General features: G+C 24.2%; 3 non-coding genes across 3 annotated transcripts in view; all 3 read left to right on the top strand.

Moving 5' to 3' along the window:
- The first annotated feature begins 5,917 nt into the window (after nucleotides 1–5,917).
- Nucleotides 5,918–7,907, top strand: LOC138858712 (small subunit ribosomal RNA). Its single transcript, XR_011397747.1, has one exon. It is a non-coding gene; the product is annotated as a small subunit ribosomal RNA (ribosomal RNA).
- A 626-nt stretch (nucleotides 7,908–8,533) lies between these two features.
- On the top strand, nucleotides 8,534–8,712 carry LOC138858700 (5.8S ribosomal RNA). Its single transcript, XR_011397735.1, has one exon. It is a non-coding gene; the product is annotated as a 5.8S ribosomal RNA (ribosomal RNA).
- Nucleotides 8,713–9,214: 502 nt separating this feature from the next.
- The window catches only part of LOC138858724 (large subunit ribosomal RNA), a 3,977-nt gene continuing 3,191 nt past the window's right edge, over nucleotides 9,215–10,000 (top strand). Inside the window, exon 1 of the ribosomal RNA XR_011397759.1 lies at nucleotides 9,215–10,000. This exon is cut by the window's right edge and continues 3,191 nt beyond it. This is a non-coding gene — a ribosomal RNA (large subunit ribosomal RNA).

The raw sequence follows: 10,000 nt of genomic DNA, 5'->3' as shown, positions 1-10,000 counted from the left end.
TAAAACTTTGTTTTCACTATTTATTGAAAATAAGGTAAGTGTTGGGATTGTTATCAAACGACTATCATTTAATATACCAAAAGTAATAAAGTAATTGAAATTAAAGCATATTATACAATATGGTATATTAATGAGTGTTTGAGAGAATCATAACATGAAAATAAAAATTTGAACGCATAAAACTTTGTTTTCACTATTTATTGAAAATAAGGTAAGTGTTGGGATTGTTATCAAACGACTATCATTTAATATACCAAAAGTAATAAAGTAATTGAAATTAAAGCATATTATACAATATGGTATATTAATGAGTGTTTGAGAGAATCATAACATGAAAATAAAAATTTGAACGCATAAAACTTTGTTTTCAACTATCATTTAATATACCAAAAGTAATAAAGTAATTGAAATAAAAGCATATTATACAATATGGTATATTAATGAGTGTTTGAGAGAATCATAACATGAAAATAAAAATTTGAACGCATAAAACTTTGTTTTCAATATTTATTGAAAATAAGGTAAAGTTGGGATTGTTATCAAACGACTATCATTTAATATACCAAAGTAATAAAGTAATTGAATTAAAATCATATTATACAATATGGTATAATAGTATATCAAGTGTTTTAATAACATGAAAATAAAAATGTTAACCAAAATACTTTGCGTGCAATATTAAATGAAGAAGTAGTGAATTTTCATATAAGTATTAAATGTATAAAGTCTATGAAGTAATAAATTTTCATATAAGTATTAAATGTATAAAGTCTATGAAGTAATAAATTTTCATATAAGTATTAATTGTATAAAGTCTATGAAGTAATAAATTTTCATATAAGTATTAATTGTATAAAGTCTATGCAGTAATAAATTTTCATATAAGTAGTAAATATATAAAGTCTATGAAGTAATAAATTTTCATATAAGTATTAAATGTATAAAGTCTATGAAGTAATAAATTTTCATATAAGTATTAATTGTATAAAGTCTATGAAGTAATAAATTTTCATATAAGTAGTAAATATATAAAGTCTATGAAGTAATAAATTTTCATATAAGTATTAATTGCATAAAGTCTATGAAGTAATAAATTTTCATATAAGTACTAAATGTATAAAGTCTATGAAGTAATAAATTTTCATATAAGTAGTAAATATATAAAGTCTATGAAGTAATAAATTTTCATATAAGTATTAATTGTATAAAGTCTATGAAGTAATAAATTTTCATATAAGTATTAATTGTATAAAGTCTATGAAGTAATAAATTTTCATATAAGTATTAATTGTATAAAGTCTATGAAGTAATAAATTTTCATATAAGTATTAATTGTATAAAGTCTATGAAGTAATAAATTTTCATATAAGTACTAAATGTATAAAGTCTATGAAGTAATAAATTTTCATATAAGTAGTAAATATATAAAGTCTATGAAGTAATAAATTTTCATATAAGTATTAAATGTATAAAGTCTATGAAGTAATGAATTTTCATATAAGTATTAATTGTATAAAGTCTATGAAGTAATAAATTTTCATATAAGTATTAATTGTATAAAGTCTATGAAGTAATAAATTTTCATATAACTATTAATTGTATAAAGTCTATGAAGTAATAAATTTTCATATAAGTATTAATTGTATAAAGTCTATGAAGTAATAAATTTTCATATAAGTATTAAATGTATAAAGTCTATGAAGTAATAAATTTTCATATAAGTATTAATTGTATAAAGTCTATGAAGTAATAAATTTTCATATAAGTATTAATTGTATAAAGTCTATGAAGTAATAAATTTTCATATAAGTAGTAAATATATAAAGTCTATGAAGTAATAAATTTTCATATAAGTATTAAATGTATAAAGTCTATGAAGTAATAAATTTTCATATAAGTATTAATTGTATAAAGTCTATGAAGTAATAAATTTTCATATAAGTATTAATTGTATAAAGTCTATGAAGTAATAAATTTTCATATAAGTATTAATTGTATAAAGTCTATGAAGTAATAAATTTTCATATAAGTACTAAATGTATAAAGTCTATGAAGTAATAAATTTTCATATAAGTAGTAAATATATAAAGTCTATGAAGTAATAAATTTTCATATAAGTATTAATTGTATAAAGTCTATGAAGTAATAAATTTTCATATAAGTATTAATTGTATAAAGTCTATGAAGTAATAAATTTTCATATAAGTACTAAATGTATAAAGTCTATGAAGTAATAAATTTTCATATAAGTAGTAAATATATAAAGTCTATGAAGTAATAAATTTTCATATAAGTATTAAATGTATAAAGTCTATGAAGTAAAATATAAAGTCTATGAAGTAATAAATTTTTATATAAGTATAAAAAATATAAAGTCTATGAAGTAATGAATTTTCATATAAGTATTAAATGTATAAAGTCTATGAAGTAATAAATTTTCATATAAGTATTAATTGTATAAAGTCTATGAAGTAATAAATTTTCATATAAGTATTAATTGTATAAAGTCTATGAAGTAATAAATTTTCATATAAGTATTAATTGTATAAAGTCTATGAAGTAATAAATTTTCATATAAGTATTAATTGTATAAAGTAATAAATTTTCATATAAGTATTAATTGTATAAAGTCTATGAAGTAATGAATTTTCATATAAGTATTAAATGTATAAAGTCTATGAAGTAATAAATTTTCATATAAGTATTAATTGTATAAAGTCTATGAAGTAATAAATTTTCATATAAGTATTAATTGTATAAAGTCTATGAAGTAATAAATTTTCATATAAGTACTAAATGTATAAAGTCTATGAAGTAATAAATTTTCATATAAGTAGTAAATATATAAAGTCTATGAAGTAATAAATTTTCATATAAGTATTAAATGTATAAAGTCTATGAAGTAAAATATAAAGTCTATGAAGTAATAAATTTTTATATAAGTATAAAAAATATAAAGTCTATGAAGTAATGAATTTTCATATAAGTATTAAATGTATAAAGTCTATGAAGTAATAAATTTTCATATAAGTATTAATTGTATAAAGTCTATGAAGTAATAAATTTTCATATAAGTATTAATTGTATAAAGTCTATGAAGTAATAAATTTTCATATAAGTATTAATTGTATAAAGTCTATGAAGTAATAAATTTTCATATAAGTATTAATTGTATAAAGTCTATGAAGTAATAAATTTTCATATAAGTAGTAAATATATAAAGTCTATGAAGTAATAAATTTTCATATAAGTATTAATTGTATAAAGTCTATGAAGTAATAAATTTTCATATAAGTATTAATTGTATAAAGTCTATGAAGTAATAAATTTTCATATAAGTACTAAATGTATAAAGTCTATGAAGTAATAAATTTTCATATAAGTAGTAAATATATAAAGTCTATGAAGTAATAAATTTTCATATAAGTATTAAATGTATAAAGTCTATGAAGTAAAATATAAAGTCTATGAAGTAATAAATTTTTATATAAGTATAAAAAATATAAAGTCTATGAAGTAATGAATTTTCATATAAGTATTAAATGTATAAAGTCTATGAAGTAATAAATTTTCATATAAGTATTAATTGTATAAAGTCTATGAAGTAATAAATTTTCATATAAGTATTAATTGTATAAAGTCTATGAAGTAATAAATTTTCATATAAGTATTAATTGTATAAAGTCTATGAAGTAATAAATTTTCATATAAGTATTAATTGTATAAAGTCTATGAAGTAATAAATTTTCATATAAGTATTAATTGTATAAAGTCTATGAAGTAATGAATTTTCATATAAGTATTAAATGTATAAAGTCTATGAAGTAATAAATTTTCATATAAGTATTAATTGTATAAAGTCTATGAAGTAATAAATTTTCATATAAGTATTAATTGTATAAAGTCTATGAAGTAATAAATTTTCATATAAGTAGTAAATATATAAAGTCTATGAAGTAATAAATTTTCATATGAGTATTAAATGTATAAAGTCTATGAAGTAAAATATAAAGTCTATGAAGTAATAAATTTTTATATAAGTATAAAAAATATAAAGTCTATGAAGTAATGAATTTTCATATAAGTATTAAATGTATAAAGTCTATGAAGTAATAAATTTTCATATAAGTATTAAATGTATAAAGTCTATGAAGTAATAAATTTTCATATAAGTATTAAATATGAAGTCATACAAGTTAAAAATTTAAAAAAAAAATCGATTGTAAAAATACTTTTGATGTTATTAGTTGTATTATGACCATGACGATATTTGAAAATGATATAAATTACCCACGTATATATGAGTTTTTAAATTTTAAATAGGTTAAAAGAATTTTTCCATATATTTTCGGGTTGGTAACGTCAACATGGGAGAGAACATTTATAACAAATTTGCACAAATCTGCTCAAATTGACATATACTGAAATAGTACTTATATGAAAATTTATTGCTTCATAGACTTTATACATTTAGTACTTATATGAAAATTTTTTACTGCTAGGAAATGTATTATACTTTTATATATTTGAATTCCTTATGTTAGTTTATTAGTAAGAAATTGTTTTTAAATACTTATAAGTATGAATATTACTATACTTATATGATTTATGTATTTAGTACTTGTATGAAAATTTTCATACTTGTATGACTTTATTTACTTAGTATTTATATGGAAATATTTTTTACTTTATATGTATTTTTAAGTAAATATGAAAATGAAAGTTGATTTTGTGTGCCTTTTTATTCCTGGTTTTTATACAGTTAGTTTAAATAGAAATAGATTTTGTTTTATACAAAACTCTATATTCTGTACTAACATATTGTATATAATGAGCGTTTTTTATTCCTGGTTTTTATACAGTTAGTTTAAATAGAAATAGATTTTGTTTTATACAAAATTCTATATTCTGTACTAACATATTGTATATAATGAGCGTTTTTTATTCCTGGTTTTTATACAGTTAGTTTAAATAGAAATAGATTTTGTTTTATACAAAACTCTATATTCTGTACTAACATATTGTATATAATGAGCGTTTTTTATTCCTGGTTTTTATACAGTTAGTTTAAATAGAAATAGATTTTGTTTTATACAAAACTCTATATTCTGTACTAACATATTGTATATAATAGCGTTTTTTATTCCTGGTTTTTATACAGTTAGTTTAAATAGAAATAGATTTTGTTTTATACAAAACTCTATATTCTGTACTAACATATTGTATATAATGAGCGTTTTTTATTCCTGGTTTCCTACAGTTAGTTTAAATAGAAATAGATTTTGTTTTATACAAAAACATAAAAAATCTATTATTCTATACTAACATATTGTAGAAATAAATATTAAACAATATTTTAGTTTTATTTGTGAGCTATTCTAATATTTACTCATAAAATATATGTGTAAAAGGATGGTTTTTAAATAAAATAAAATATTAATGTGTTGCACCCGAAAATACTTTTTATCATATATTTATTATTGAAATAAATATAATAGAATTTGAAATTATTAATTTCAAATCAAGAAAAAAATGTATATACTCTTAAAAAAAGGTATATATATTACTATATGCATTGAAATAAAGTAAAATGTATAGAATGATATTATTTGAAAATTTTGCCAATATAAGAAGAAATATCGTTCTTACATAATAATTAAATAATAATATGTATAGAGAACGAAAATTCTTTTCACGATACCAAAACAAAAATTAAAAAAATCCATTACAAAATCACACAATAGAAATGAAATATAATGAAAAAAAATATAATAAAGAAAGAAACATAGAAAAATTGTTGTGTATATTGTAAATGTTTTTATGTTTTGTGTATTTGTGTATAATTTTCAAATAAGAAAATATCATTTTAAACTTTTATATAATATAAAAAATATTATATAAAAAAGAAATATATATTATTCTGGTTGATCCTGCCAGTAGTTATATGCTTGTCTCAAAGATTAAGCCATGCATGTCTAAGTACAAACAAATTAAAAGTGAAACCGCAAAAGGCTCATTATATCAGTTATGGTTCCATAGATCGTTAACAGTTACTTGGATAACTGTGGTAATTCTAGAGCTAATACATGCAAAATAAACACGGACCTTTTGGAACGTGTGCTTTTATTAGGCTAAAACCAAGCGATTATTCGATCGTTATATTGGTTGAACTCTAGATAACTTGCAGATCGTATGGTCTCGTACCGACGACAGATCTTTCAAATGTCTGCCCTATCAACTTTTGATGGTAGTATCTAGGACTACCATGGTTGCAACGGGTAACGGGGAATCAGGGTTCGATTCCGGAGAGGGAGCCTGAGAAACGGCTACCACATCTAAGGAAGGCAGCAGGCGCGTAAATTACCCACTCCCAGTTCGGGGAGGTAGTGACGAAAAATAACAATACAGGACTCATATCCGAGGCCCTGTAATTGGAATGAGTACACTTTAAATCCTTTAACAAGGACCTATTGGAGGGCAAGTCTGGTGCCAGCAGCCGCGGTAATTCCAGCTCCAATAGCGTATATTAAAGTTGTTGCGGTTAAAACGTTCGTAGTTGAATTTGTGCTTCATACGGGTAGTACAACTATAATTGTGGTATGTACATTACCTTATGTATGTAAGCGTATTACCGGTGGAGTTCTTATATATAATTAATACAATGTATTTTTTATATATTCCTCCTATTTAAACCTGCTTCAGTGCTCTTCATCGAGTGTTGTTGTGGGCCGGTACAATTACTTTGAACAAATTAGAGTGCTTAAAGCAGGCTCCAAATGCCTGAATATTTTGTGCATGGAATAATGAAATAAGACCTCTGTTCTACTTTCATTGGTTTTTAGATCAAGAGGTAATGATTAATAGAAGCAGTTTGGGGGCATTAGTATTACGACGCGAGAGGTGAAATTCTTGGACCGTCGTAAGACTAACTTAAGCGAAAGCATTTGCCAAAGATGTTTTCATTAATCAAGAACGAAAGTTAGAGGTTCGAAGGCGATCAGATACCGCCCTAGTTCTAACCATAAACGATGCCAGCTAGCAATTGGGTGTAGCTACTACTATGGCTCTCTCAGTCGCTTCCCGGGAAACCAAAGCTTTTGGGCTCCGGGGGAAGTATGGTTGCAAAGCTGAAACTTAAAGGAATTGACGGAAGGGCACCACCAGGAGTGGAGCCTGCGGCTTAATTTGACTCAACACGGGAAAACTTACCAGGTCCGAACATAAGCGTGTAAGACAGATTGATAGCTCTTTCTCGAATCTATGGGTGGTGGTGCATGGCCGTTCTTAGTTCGTGGAGTGATTTGTCTGGTTAATTCCGATAACGAACGAGACTCAAATATATTAAATAGATGCTTTCAGGATTATGGTGTTGAAGCTTATATAGCCTTCATTCATGCGTTCATCTTGAATGTACAAGTGTTTGAATGTGTTTATATAAGTGGAGTCGTACCTGTTGGTTTGTCCCATTATAAGGACACTAGCTTCTTAAATGGACAAATTGCGTCTAGCAGTAACGAGATTGAGCAATAACAGGTCTGTGATGCCCTTAGATGTCCTGGGCTGCACGCGCGCTACAATGAAAGTATCAACGTGTATTTCCTAGACCGAGAGGTCCGGGTAAACCGCTGAACCACTTTCATGCTTGGGATTGTGAACTGAAACTGTTCACATGAACTTGGAATTCCCAGTAAGTGTGAGTCATTAACTCGCATTGATTACGTCCCTGCCCTTTGTACACACCGCCCGTCGCTACTACCGATTGAATTATTTAGTGAGGTCTCCGGACGTGATCACTGTGACGCCTTGTGTTTCACGGTTGTTTCGCAAAAGTTGACCGAACTTGATTATTTAGAGGAAGTAAAAGTCGTAACAAGGTTTCCGTAGGTGAACCTGCGGAAGGATCATTATTGTGTTCCTATCCGAAAAGAAAAAAAAAATAATTATATAAAAACAAAATAAAAAAAAAGAATAAAAAAGAAAAAAAAGTTTTCTTTTTGTTCTTTTCATTCAAAATGTTTTGAATTATACAATGTTTTGAATGTTTTTCTGTTTTTTTTTTTTTTTTTAACTCCTTGTAATGCATTATGACAATATATATTATATTGTGAACTTCGCATACATTGTATTTGAACGCAATAAAAAAACCTTTAAACATATAGCTGTACTTATTATTTATATAGAAAATAATATTTAATTGTGATATTTATATAAAATATTATAAATGATAAGTTAACTTGTTCACATTAACGTGTGTAATACCTTTTTTTTATGGTATTTTCTATTTGTGATTAAAAACATGTTGAAAAATTTAAAAAAAGAAAACGCACAAATAGAGAAGAAAATAATATATAAAAGGTATTACTGTTTTTGTTGACCTAAGACATGCGCAGCTGCAAATGTTTGGGTTTAAAATTACAATTTATTGAAAGATGTTTTAAACTTATGTATTAAAAATTTATTATTGATTAATTATTAATACTTTCAATAAATTAAAATTCTTTGACTTTGAATTAAAAAAATACAAAAAAATTATCACTCTAAGCGGTGGATCACTCGGCTCATGGGTCGATGAAGAACGCAGCAAACTGTGCGTCATCGTGTGAACTGCAGGACACATGAACATCGACATTTTGAACGCATATTGCGGTCCATGCTGTTATGTACTTTAATTAATTTTAAAGTGCTGCTTGGACTACATATGGTTGAGGGTTGTAAGACTATGCTAAATTAGTTGCTTATTCTTTTAGTCAATTAATAGAATTTAAGCATATGGCATATTATTGGATTGTATTTTTCAATCCATAATATTAATAGCATAAAAAGAAATATAGAAAATATATTCTTGAATACCTCATATTTGAACGAAAATTTATGATAAATGAGAATCTTAGTATTCCCATAAAAGAAAAAATTTTCAACATTATTTAAATTATATTAAATAATACATAAGAGGAATGTCTAGCATAAAATAAATTTTTATTCTAGAATTAATTCACTCTATTGTATTGAGAAAAATTTATAATAAAAAAAAATATATGATATGTGGAGGAATAATGTTGTTAATTTTATTAATTATTATATTATGAATTTTAAAAAGGGATGAAAAGATTGAATAATATTGAGTAATCAAGATATAAAAATATATTTCTTTAAAATAGCAAATAGCAAAAAAATTAAATAAAAATAAACAAATCAATCTAAAATATATTTTATACAACCTCAACTCATATGGGACTACCCCCTGAATTTAAGCATATTAATGAGGGGAGGAAAAGAAACTAACAAGGATTTTCTTAGTAGCGGCGAGCGAAAAGAAAATAGTTCAGCACTAAGTCACTTTGTCTATATGGCAAATGTGAGATGCAGTGTATGGAATATCTTAATATCTAGTATGAGAAATTAACGATTTAAGTCCTTCTTAAATGAGGCCATTTACCCATAGAGGGTGCCAGGCCCGTATAACGTTAATGATTACTAGAAAGATATTTCCAAAGAGTCGTGTTGCTTGATAGTGCAGCACTAAGTGGGTGGTAAACTCCATCTAAAACTAAATATAACCATGAGACCGATAGTAAACAAGTACCGTGAGGGAAAGTTGAAAAGAACTCTGAATAGAGAGTTAAATAGTACGTGAAACTGCTTAGAGGTTAAGCCCGATGAACCTGAATATCCATTATGAAAAATTCATCATTATAACTGTAGTATTTAATTTTAAATATTATAGTAATAGTGTGCATTTTTTTCATATAAGGACATTGTAATCTATTAACATAATAAAATATTTATCAAAAGATCATTGGTTTTTAAGTTTATTCAAATTAATTTGCTTTTAGCTTATTAACATAGAATAATTACTGATGATTTGATAAAGTGTTGATAGATTTTATTATATATAATGCTAAAATTCTTTTGAATTTTACAATAATATTATTATCATTGATTTTAATATTAATTGTATGCATTTATATGATTAACAATGCGAAAGATTCAGGATACCTTC

Source organism: Bactrocera oleae, unplaced genomic scaffold (genome assembly GCF_042242935.1).
Source record: "Bactrocera oleae isolate idBacOlea1 unplaced genomic scaffold, idBacOlea1 ctg00000012.1, whole genome shotgun sequence".
NCBI lineage: Eukaryota > Metazoa > Arthropoda > Insecta > Diptera > Tephritidae > Bactrocera > Bactrocera oleae.
Note: the sequence above shows the minus strand (reverse complement) of the source record. Positions and strands in the feature narration are given on the sequence as shown.